General features: G+C 44.1%; 1 long non-coding RNA gene across 1 annotated transcript; it reads left to right on the top strand.

The window, feature by feature from the left end:
• The first annotated feature begins 267 nt into the window (after positions 1 to 267).
• LOC125397986 (uncharacterized) lies at positions 268 to 7,971 on the top strand. The gene is made up of 3 exons (XR_007231256.3): positions 268 to 563; positions 1,659 to 1,770; positions 7,523 to 7,971. It is a non-coding gene; the product is annotated as an uncharacterized LOC125397986 (long non-coding RNA).
• Positions 7,972 to 8,847: the final 876 nt, after the last annotated feature.

The following is an 8,847-nucleotide window of genomic DNA, read 5'->3' as shown; positions in this document are numbered from 1 at the left end:
TTTGGCTTGGGCTCACTACACTAACGATACTTAAAGTGCCAAAAGAATATTTTTTATAAATTTCCACTTTTCCTAAGTTTCCCAAATGCACCATCTAAGGTTGATCCACTTTACATACTAATAGAAACCTACCATGAACCGGGGTGAGATATTCGGGCACAGGCAGGTGAGGGGGCTGAGCTGCTGAGGTGGCTTTACTTATTTCTCAAAGGTCTCCTTATGAATCTTCATGTTCTGATTTTTTTTCCTGCCTTCTGTGACAGAAGACACCTTTCCTGGATTCGAAAAGAATCTTCTCACAATTAAGAAACAGCAAGTCAGAGGCTGGAGCAATGCTCAGATCCGGCTTGAGGACACCTGCTGCTCTGGCGGAGGACCGGAGTTTTATCCCCAGATCCCACACTGGGCAGCTTACCGCCAGATTCTTTGTTAAACTGTCTCAAGAATGATATGCAGCCCACTTACTTTTCAAATTTTTGCTTCCCTTGGACTCTATGGAGTTATACTTCCACAGCCCTCATCACTCAGCGCTCTTGTCTCCTGTCTCCTGCCAGAATGGCCCCGTAAGCTACATTTTCAATATTTAATTGCCTTTCCTGTCCAAAGTCCCAAAGCCTTTTACATTTCTCCAAAAGCACCAGGTTCAAGTTCTTCACAAAGCCCCTACTCTCACGCCAACTCCTGTGTCAGCTACTGTTCCTTGCTATAACATAGCAGCGTGACCGAATGTGACTTACGGAAGAAGGAATTTATTTTGGCTTGTGGTTCTAGAAGGGGAGTCAGTGGCGCCTATATGGTCACTATCATCTGACTGTTCAGAAGCTAATAGGTAGGGTTAATAAATGTAATGTGAGATTAAGGTGACCAGAGATATAACACTGGCCAGGGAGCCTTCATCTTTTTAACTGTGACTTTCTAACCAATATAAAGGGATGATATGAGCTCCTTCCTGTCGCTTTTGAGAGTTGGGTGGTACTTGGGAAGGTGCTTAGCAAAGGCCTGACTAACATCCGGCCAGGTTTCAATAACTTAAAGAAACCTGGTCATGATTCAGTTCAGCTTCAATCCATCAGAGCATCCCTAGAGGGTGGAGGCAGCCCATCCTCCTTGTAAGATGCACAGGGTGTGCAGAACCAGGCAGCATTCACCAGCCCTGAGCCTGATAATGATTCAGTTACCAGAGATTCTCCGCTCCTCCTCCTCTTTCCCCTTCTCTTTCTTCTACTTCTTTCTCTCCTTTCCTCTCTTCTCCTTGCTTCCGTCCCCAACTCCTTTTTCTGACGTCCCCCCTCCTCATTGCCTCTCTTCTTTTCTAATGTTGAGATTGAACTCAAGGGTTCATGCGTGCTAAGCACGCATTCTTCTACTGAACCACAGCCCTAGTTTGTCACCTCTAACCTTATTTCCTGCAAGGCGCTTCAATCCTCTTCTCTGTGACTCTGGAATTTTCTTCAGGAGATAAGACTTCTTTGAGCCTGTCTCTAAATCCCCTTTCTCTACCTTTGAGAGGAGTGTCTGGCTCATAAACTCCCAGTATTCTTGTTTAGAGAATGCCCATTTGTCTAGAGCGAGTATTCACACAGAGTTACTTACAGATCTCTCACTAAACTTATACAGCCATCTTTTGTGACTGAGTTTCATGGTTTCTTCCTTGGCAGATACTTCTAATGCGAACAAAGCAGCGTTGGCAATCTGTCAAAAAAACCCCCAAGTTTTCAGTTTGTAAGGATTGCTCTTCTGGGACTGGAAGGTCTTTGTCAACATATTTCAGTAGGTACCCTTTTATTTATAATGACTGCAGTCTTTGATCCCAGATTCATGTAATACAGCAGCACACAAGGGTGGGGAAAGAATTAACGGCAGCCATTCACTTTTTTTTGATTGAGTTGGATACAAGGCCATAGGGATAAAGTGTGCACACAAGCTTCCTGGCCTACATAAGGCTGGGCAAGAAGGAGAGGCCAGGGTCTTTCTCTGAATGAAGTATGAAAGTGTCAGTGCCCACTCTTGTTTAACCTAGAGAAGACCAGTAAGACAAGGGTGTGGGAGCTTCTCAGCTCCCTGAGGCTGTGATAGCATGGAGAATTTCCTGTGCTTGCAGCCTAGTTTCCATCTACTGGTGAGATCATCCCTTCCTCCTGTGTTGGCCCTGTCCAGCCTAGATCACTTCCCAGAGGTTAGGCTGGCCATTGATCATTTCATTGATTACTCTCGAGCCTCCTGGACCAAAGTTTCTTAAACTATGGGTCACAATGTCATATAGAGTTCAGTCACTAAATAAGAAATTTGGGGAAAATTGGCCACAGAAAAAAAGGTTTCGGAGCATGTAGTCATCACAAATTAATTCAAAATCTGAGCGTGCAGTAAATTCAAAGTGCTGCACGCAGCACTCACCTGTGCTGCATGGCATGGCTTTACTGCAGTCTTGGTTGTAAACTCAACATATGTGAACTTTGCATTGGCCATGCTGCTACACCATGCAGTTCTAGTGAGTACTGCCTCAAACACCTCAGCTCAGAGTGAGGGTACTGTTGTTAGGGACTGCAGGGGTTTCCCTGGATGTATAAAGTTTCCTGCTCTCATAGAAACATAATGGTTTAGTTACTCCCTTAACTTATAGTTACTTAGTTTTTCCTTGTATTGCTTTTTAGCACATCAGTATCAAATGAGTGTATCTTTCAATCACATTGTGCTGGACAAACAAATATACCCATCTCCTAAATATGCAAATTTGTTCTTGTCTTTAGAAAGTGTAAGTATACCAAAGAATTGTTCAAAAGTAAAATTTTCTGTTTTTCCTTCCTTCCTTCCTTCCCACCTTCTCTCCCTTCTTTTCTTTCTTTTTGTAAGGTCCTACTATGTAGCCCTAGGTGGTCTGGAACTTGCTATGTAGATCAAACTGACCTCAAACTTACCAAGTTCTTGAATTCTGGTATTAAAAGTATGTGGTTCCACATTCAGCTTAAAATAAATTCTTTATTGTTTGTTATCAGCAACTGTTACTGTTCAATCTGTATGCCTTGTTTGAGTACACACACAAACACACACACACACACACATATGGTAGTGGAAAAATCTTAGAATATGTACCCTTTTCGTTGTGGATATACGATTGAGGGTCTAGAACTTCTCTCTCTCTTTGTTTCCAGGGTACCATAAGATGCGCAGCTTTGCTTCATCAGCTTCCCCTGATGTGATGTGTTACCTCACCATAAGCCAGAAAGGAACCAAGGAACCATGGGTTGTTTCCATTACTTTATTGTTGCTATGACAGGATGCCAGGGAGAAACAATTTAGGAGACCTAAGATTTGTTCAGGTTCATGATATTTGGTTTGTTATAGCAAGACAGACAGGCCGAGCAGCTTAGCTCATTGTGTGGCAGAGGCAATTGACGTCACACAAACAAAGAAACAGAGACAGAAACAGAGTCAAGTATAACCCTTGAAAGCCTTTGCTACTGACTTGCTTCTGCCAGGAAGGCTCCACCTCCTACAGTTTCCAGAACCTCTCCAAAATGGTACCACCACTAGGATCTAAACATTAAAGCGATGGGTGTGTTGGGAACACTTTAATTCAAACTACAACAGACTTACACTTTCACAATCATGAGCCAAAATAAGTATTTTTTTAAGTAGACATTCTCAGGTATTTGTTGCATCAATGAGAAGCTAACACATTCTACTTCCTCTGTCATTCTTCCGTTCCTTTCATTTCAGAGAAAACTTTAAAGAGCTACACATCTGACATCACATTGGTTCTTTTCTTTCTTTCTTTCTTTCTTTCTTTCTTTCTTTCTTTCTTTCTTTCTTTCTTTCTTTCTCTTTCTCTCTCTGTCTCTCTCTCTTTCTCTTTCTTTCTTCCTTCCTATATTTTCATGTCATTCTCACTTGTGCAGATACACCCATCCATCCGCCCATCCATCCATCCATCCATCCATCCATCCATCCATCTGCCCACCCATCCACCCATCCATCCTTCTGCCCATCCATCCATCCATTCATCCATCCATCCATCCATCCATCCATCCATCCATCCATCCATCTGCCCATTCATCCATCCATCCATCTCCATCATCCATCATCCATCCACTCACTATTTGAGCATTATTTATGGCAGTCTACTGACCCTCCACAGACATTTCTTTCCTGCTTCCTCCCTCTAGCTCCTGTGTTTATGCTCTTATGCACATGATGCTCACCAGGAATTAGACAGAGGCTTAACAGCAGAGGACATTTTCTGTCACCTTAGTTTTCTTTGGCTGTTGATCATCATCCTTTGCCTTGGCTTGTAAAGAAGACACATTCTTGTTCTTCCCTCTCATCTGTGCCTTGATGGAGAAATAATCTTTCAGTTGTATTGATAATTAAGCACAGATCTATGGGAAATACCATAGTCCAAAAACTTTTTGCAGGCTTTGGTCAAGGCTCAGTTCACAGGCACAACATTCCAGCACTCACTCTACTCTCTGTTACTCGATTTACAACAAGAAACTGGGCACGCCTTTTCCCTATGAATTTTTAACTTACCCTTCAGAACCCAGAAACTATGGAAATCAGTCTGACACTTCTGACTTTCATACAATAAATCTTACACAATGCATTTATACCAAATCAAGTCGTAGAAGTCACACTAAATGGGAGAACACAGGGACCTGAGAATTAAGTGTTTAAGGATCAAAATTAATGCTGGAGAAAGCCTTATCACGATGGCGTCTCACATTCACAGAAAGTTTTAAGTACCTCTCTCTGCTCCCATTGTAAATATAAAGAAGTTACTGAGCTAATATAGATGTATTCAGGTGTAATGGTGCATACCTGTAATCGCCAAAGAGGAGGGATCGGGTGTCAAGAGAGCCACCGCAGCATTGAGCCTAGCCTGTAACCTTGGCTCAAAGTGAAAACTTTAAATAAGTGACCAAAAGAATGAATCATATGGACAGAAGAGGAACTTTCTGCTGACTTTTTTCACCAGTAGCAGGGGCAGAGCAGAGCTCTGCACTGTCTCCACAGCAAACCTGAAGTGATCCCTTGATTTGGAAAGGAATCTTGACTTAGGTGAGACCATAGGACGATCTCCAACACTGGCTGAGGTCACACTGCTAAGCTAACACCTAGGTGAGAGTAGCCGAGGGAGTTATGATGTGTTTGCTATAAGCAGAGTCTCCTCTTGAATTCTTTAGATTCCAGGTAGAGACCTGGGAAAGGAGGGAGGCTGTACCTGAAGGAATGTCTGTGTAGGTGTTAAGTTCATTGCTATTTAACATCCCTCCAGCTCCTCCTTGTGCTGGAATTCCTGATTCTCAGCTGGTGAGCGGCTTCAATCAGACTGAGAAAGTGATGAAAGAATCCTTCACCTATCCCCTTGTCCGTGCTCCCGAATTATTATTCTTCTTCTTCTTCTTCTTCTTCTTCTTCTTCTTCTTCTTCTTCTTCTTCTTCTTCTTCTTCTTCTTCTTCTTCTTCTTCTTCTTCTTCTTCTTCTTCTTATTTTACTCTATCTCGATCTAGGGCCACAAACTCTATCCTATGTACCAGTTAGAGTAGCAGTAAGGGTCCATTATGGAAAAGCTTCTGATCAAGAGAATAAGATCTCAGCCCTGGGTGGAGACTTCACATTCCAGGGAAGGCTATGTCAATCATCTGGTCAAAGTATCACCCTGGGAAGGTGGCTGGCCTTAAGCCAAGCTAAAGAGCTAAGTAGAATGAGTTTTTCCTCTAATGAGATGCTACACTTCCTGCTTCTCAGGGTTCCTCTCTTCTACTGTGAGACCTCTGAGTTACCATGAGGCTTTGCTGGGTCTGCCCACCTCTCTGAGGCCTGATATAAGTTTTCCTTTCTGTTTTTGTCTATTTTGACAGGTACTAGCCAAAACCAATGATTCTGAGGTGGCCCCCATTGGCTCATAGGGAGTGGCATTATTAGGAAGTGAGTCCTTACTGGAGGAAGTATGTCACTGGGGGCGGGCTTTGAGGGTTCAGATGCTCAAGCCACGCCCAGTTTGGCAGTCTCCTCTGTTGCCTGCAGATTCAAATGTCGAACTCTCAACTACCTCTCCAGCACCTTGTCTGCCTGCATGCTGCCATACTTTCCACCATGATGATAATGAACTAAATCTCTGAAACTGCCAGCCGGCCCCAGTGAAATGCTATCCTTTGTAAGAGTTGTGGTGGTCACGGTGTCTCTTCACAGCAATAGAAACCCTAAGACAGGCTTCCTCACTCTTTTCCTAAAGCCTCCCTGCTGTGTGGTTGCTTATCCATGTGCCTGACCTCCATGCTGGCTTAAGTAGCACAGCTTCTCCCCTGTCTCTTCTATCTTCATCTTTTGGATAGATGCTGAGATTTGTAGCCTGGAAGCCTTGGGTCTTTTTCTTTTAAATGCTAATAAAATTGTTCTCAAGTCTTTGTTTGAATCCATTCTTAAATTCTTTTATTAATGAAATGAAGGACGTCTGATTTCACCTATATTGTGTTTGTATAATTAGTAGCTTGTGGTGGAGTCAGTGAGCAGATGTCCCTGCCACCTTTAGCCTCTGTTCTGGGTGCCTGGGAGAAAGAGGAGCCACATGAGGCAAAGGGACCTAGTCTTCTGTGCCTCTGCGGATGGGGAGGCAGATAAAGCGTAATAATGAAGGGGCTGGAAAGATGGCCCAGCTGATAAGAGCAGCTGATGCTCTTCCAGAGGACAAGGGTTAGGTTCCCAGCAGTCATACTGGGCAGCTCACAGCTGCCTGTAACTCCAGCTGTGGTCTTCACAAGAATGTACACACACTTGGGCACACAACCACCGCCTACCCTAACCCCACAGAAGGTAAAAATAAATCTTAAAATACATATATGCCGAACCCCTAGATGACCTGAAAGAATATGATGCATTGACAGATAGTGTCAGTTTTTAAGTAACACCATCTAGTTGATATTTCAGGAGAACCTTGAAGCTAAGACTGTTCCATATGGATTTATATTAAGGATAAAGGGGAGAAGGAAGAGAAGCCGATCAGTACCCATCCCTGGGACCTGCCTACGCAGATCTCACTTCTCGTGGGCAAGAGGGCAGATCACCTTTACAGCGTCAGTCACCGGCTTCCCTCTGCCTGTTTCATTTTTAAACTTTTCTACCAAGACCAGGAAGGTTGCCCTTTGGTGATAATGAAAATGGGAACCTGGGCCTTAGCCTTCCCCTTGAGTGACTCATCTACAAGACAAACAGTCCTTTTCCTGCTGATCCTGCCCAGCAAACCTGTGAGGAGCCCCGCGAACTGATACACTGAGATCCTCAGCCGTGACTGAGGGCCGTTCCCTTTTTATACTGATGAGTTTAGATTGATGAAGTAGGTGAAGTAGTGAACACAGAGGGAATAAGGAAAATAATTCTGGAATGAATATTTACAGTGACCCCTGTAGTTCACTTATGACTGGACTTCTCCACTACAAGGTTTGCTTTCAATGAATGACCCTGGCCTTCAGACTTCTGTGACTGTTTGTGGAATCATGTCTTCCCCTCCCTTTCCCTTTCCCCCAGGAAGTGATTCTATTTGATGTGATGAAGGTCCAGGTGACACTATCGTGGTGGGAATGAAGATAATTTAGGAAGACACTTCTGCTCATCATTTTGGCTCTCAGACTTTTAAAAACAATGGACCTCAAGAGCTGGACCCTAAGAAGTCAGAATTTCTCCAGGAATCTCATTGCTGGGGCAAGAAAACCCATGAGAACTGATGTTAACACCTTGCCTCCCAGGAAGAGATTCCACAGGATTCTTACTGGATCACCTTGCAGGCCAGACTGTCATGGAGACAATAGTGATGGGTAGGACCACACCTTGACCAGGACCATCCTCTATTTAAACTTCAAGTTCATGTCAGGATACCCCAAGACTGGACACGGGGGTGAAGGGTGAGGGTCACTGGATCTTTTGGCTCTTCTTCTCAGTGTGGATACATTGAATAAATCTCTTCTTTCTGCCCCTTTCTGCTGGATTTCTCCATTGGTCTATTGAGACTGGCGACTGAACCTGGGGTTCAGTAGGGGCTGGCACATCTCAGACTCTCAGGTCTCAGGCTACGGTCTTAGAGGTTCCAGACCCAGGCACCTGGATGGACCAGAGGTTAGATAGTCTGGATGTGGGGAGTATTACACACATGGTCTGCAGCTACCTGGTCAGAAAGAGCCTAGACCTTTCCTCCTGTCAGGGAAATCTCGGATTGAAAGACGTGCCGAGAAAGAATTACCCCAAATCTGTACCAGGGGACAGAGCGGCTTCTTCATTACAGCCCGGCAGCTGTGACAAATGAAGACACAGCCAAGAGCAGATAATGAAAAATTTTGAATTATTGCCACTGTTTCTCGTATTCCTGAAACTCTTGGATTAATATAGCAAAGCAAGACTGAAGATGAAAAGCCAGAATCTTTATCAAATGCATTAAGTCTGGCAGACTCTCTTCAGCACGAAACTCCAAGTCCCTAAGTCCTGGCTGGGGTTTTGTGCAAGAGGTGGCCTGGATTTACTCGGGGGTCTCCACCTCCTTCTCCCCTCCTTCCCCATGGAACAAGTGCAGCTGGATTTTGCTTTTTAAATCTTTCTTTCTTCTCTGTCTTTTTGTGGCACCGGGAATTGAACCCAGGGCTTCGTGCACACTAGACAAGCTCCCTGTCACGGAGCTGCCACCAAGCTGCATCTCCAGTCCTCAGTGCGTTTCGACCTCACCATTTCTCTTCTTCTCTGTTGAGGTGTTGTGTATCTCTCTGTTAGTGTTGGGTTTAGTTTGATTTGTTTTTCTAGAGCAAGGTCGTGTTCTTTTCTCTAGATCTCAGGAGTACTTCCGGGGCAAGGAGAGAATAAACTGA

This window comes from Myodes glareolus, chromosome 14 (genome assembly GCF_982192425.1).
Source record: "Myodes glareolus chromosome 14, mMyoGla1.1, whole genome shotgun sequence".
Taxonomy (NCBI): Eukaryota; Metazoa; Chordata; class Mammalia; order Rodentia; family Cricetidae; genus Myodes; species Myodes glareolus.
This window is presented reverse-complemented; position numbering and strand designations above follow the sequence as displayed.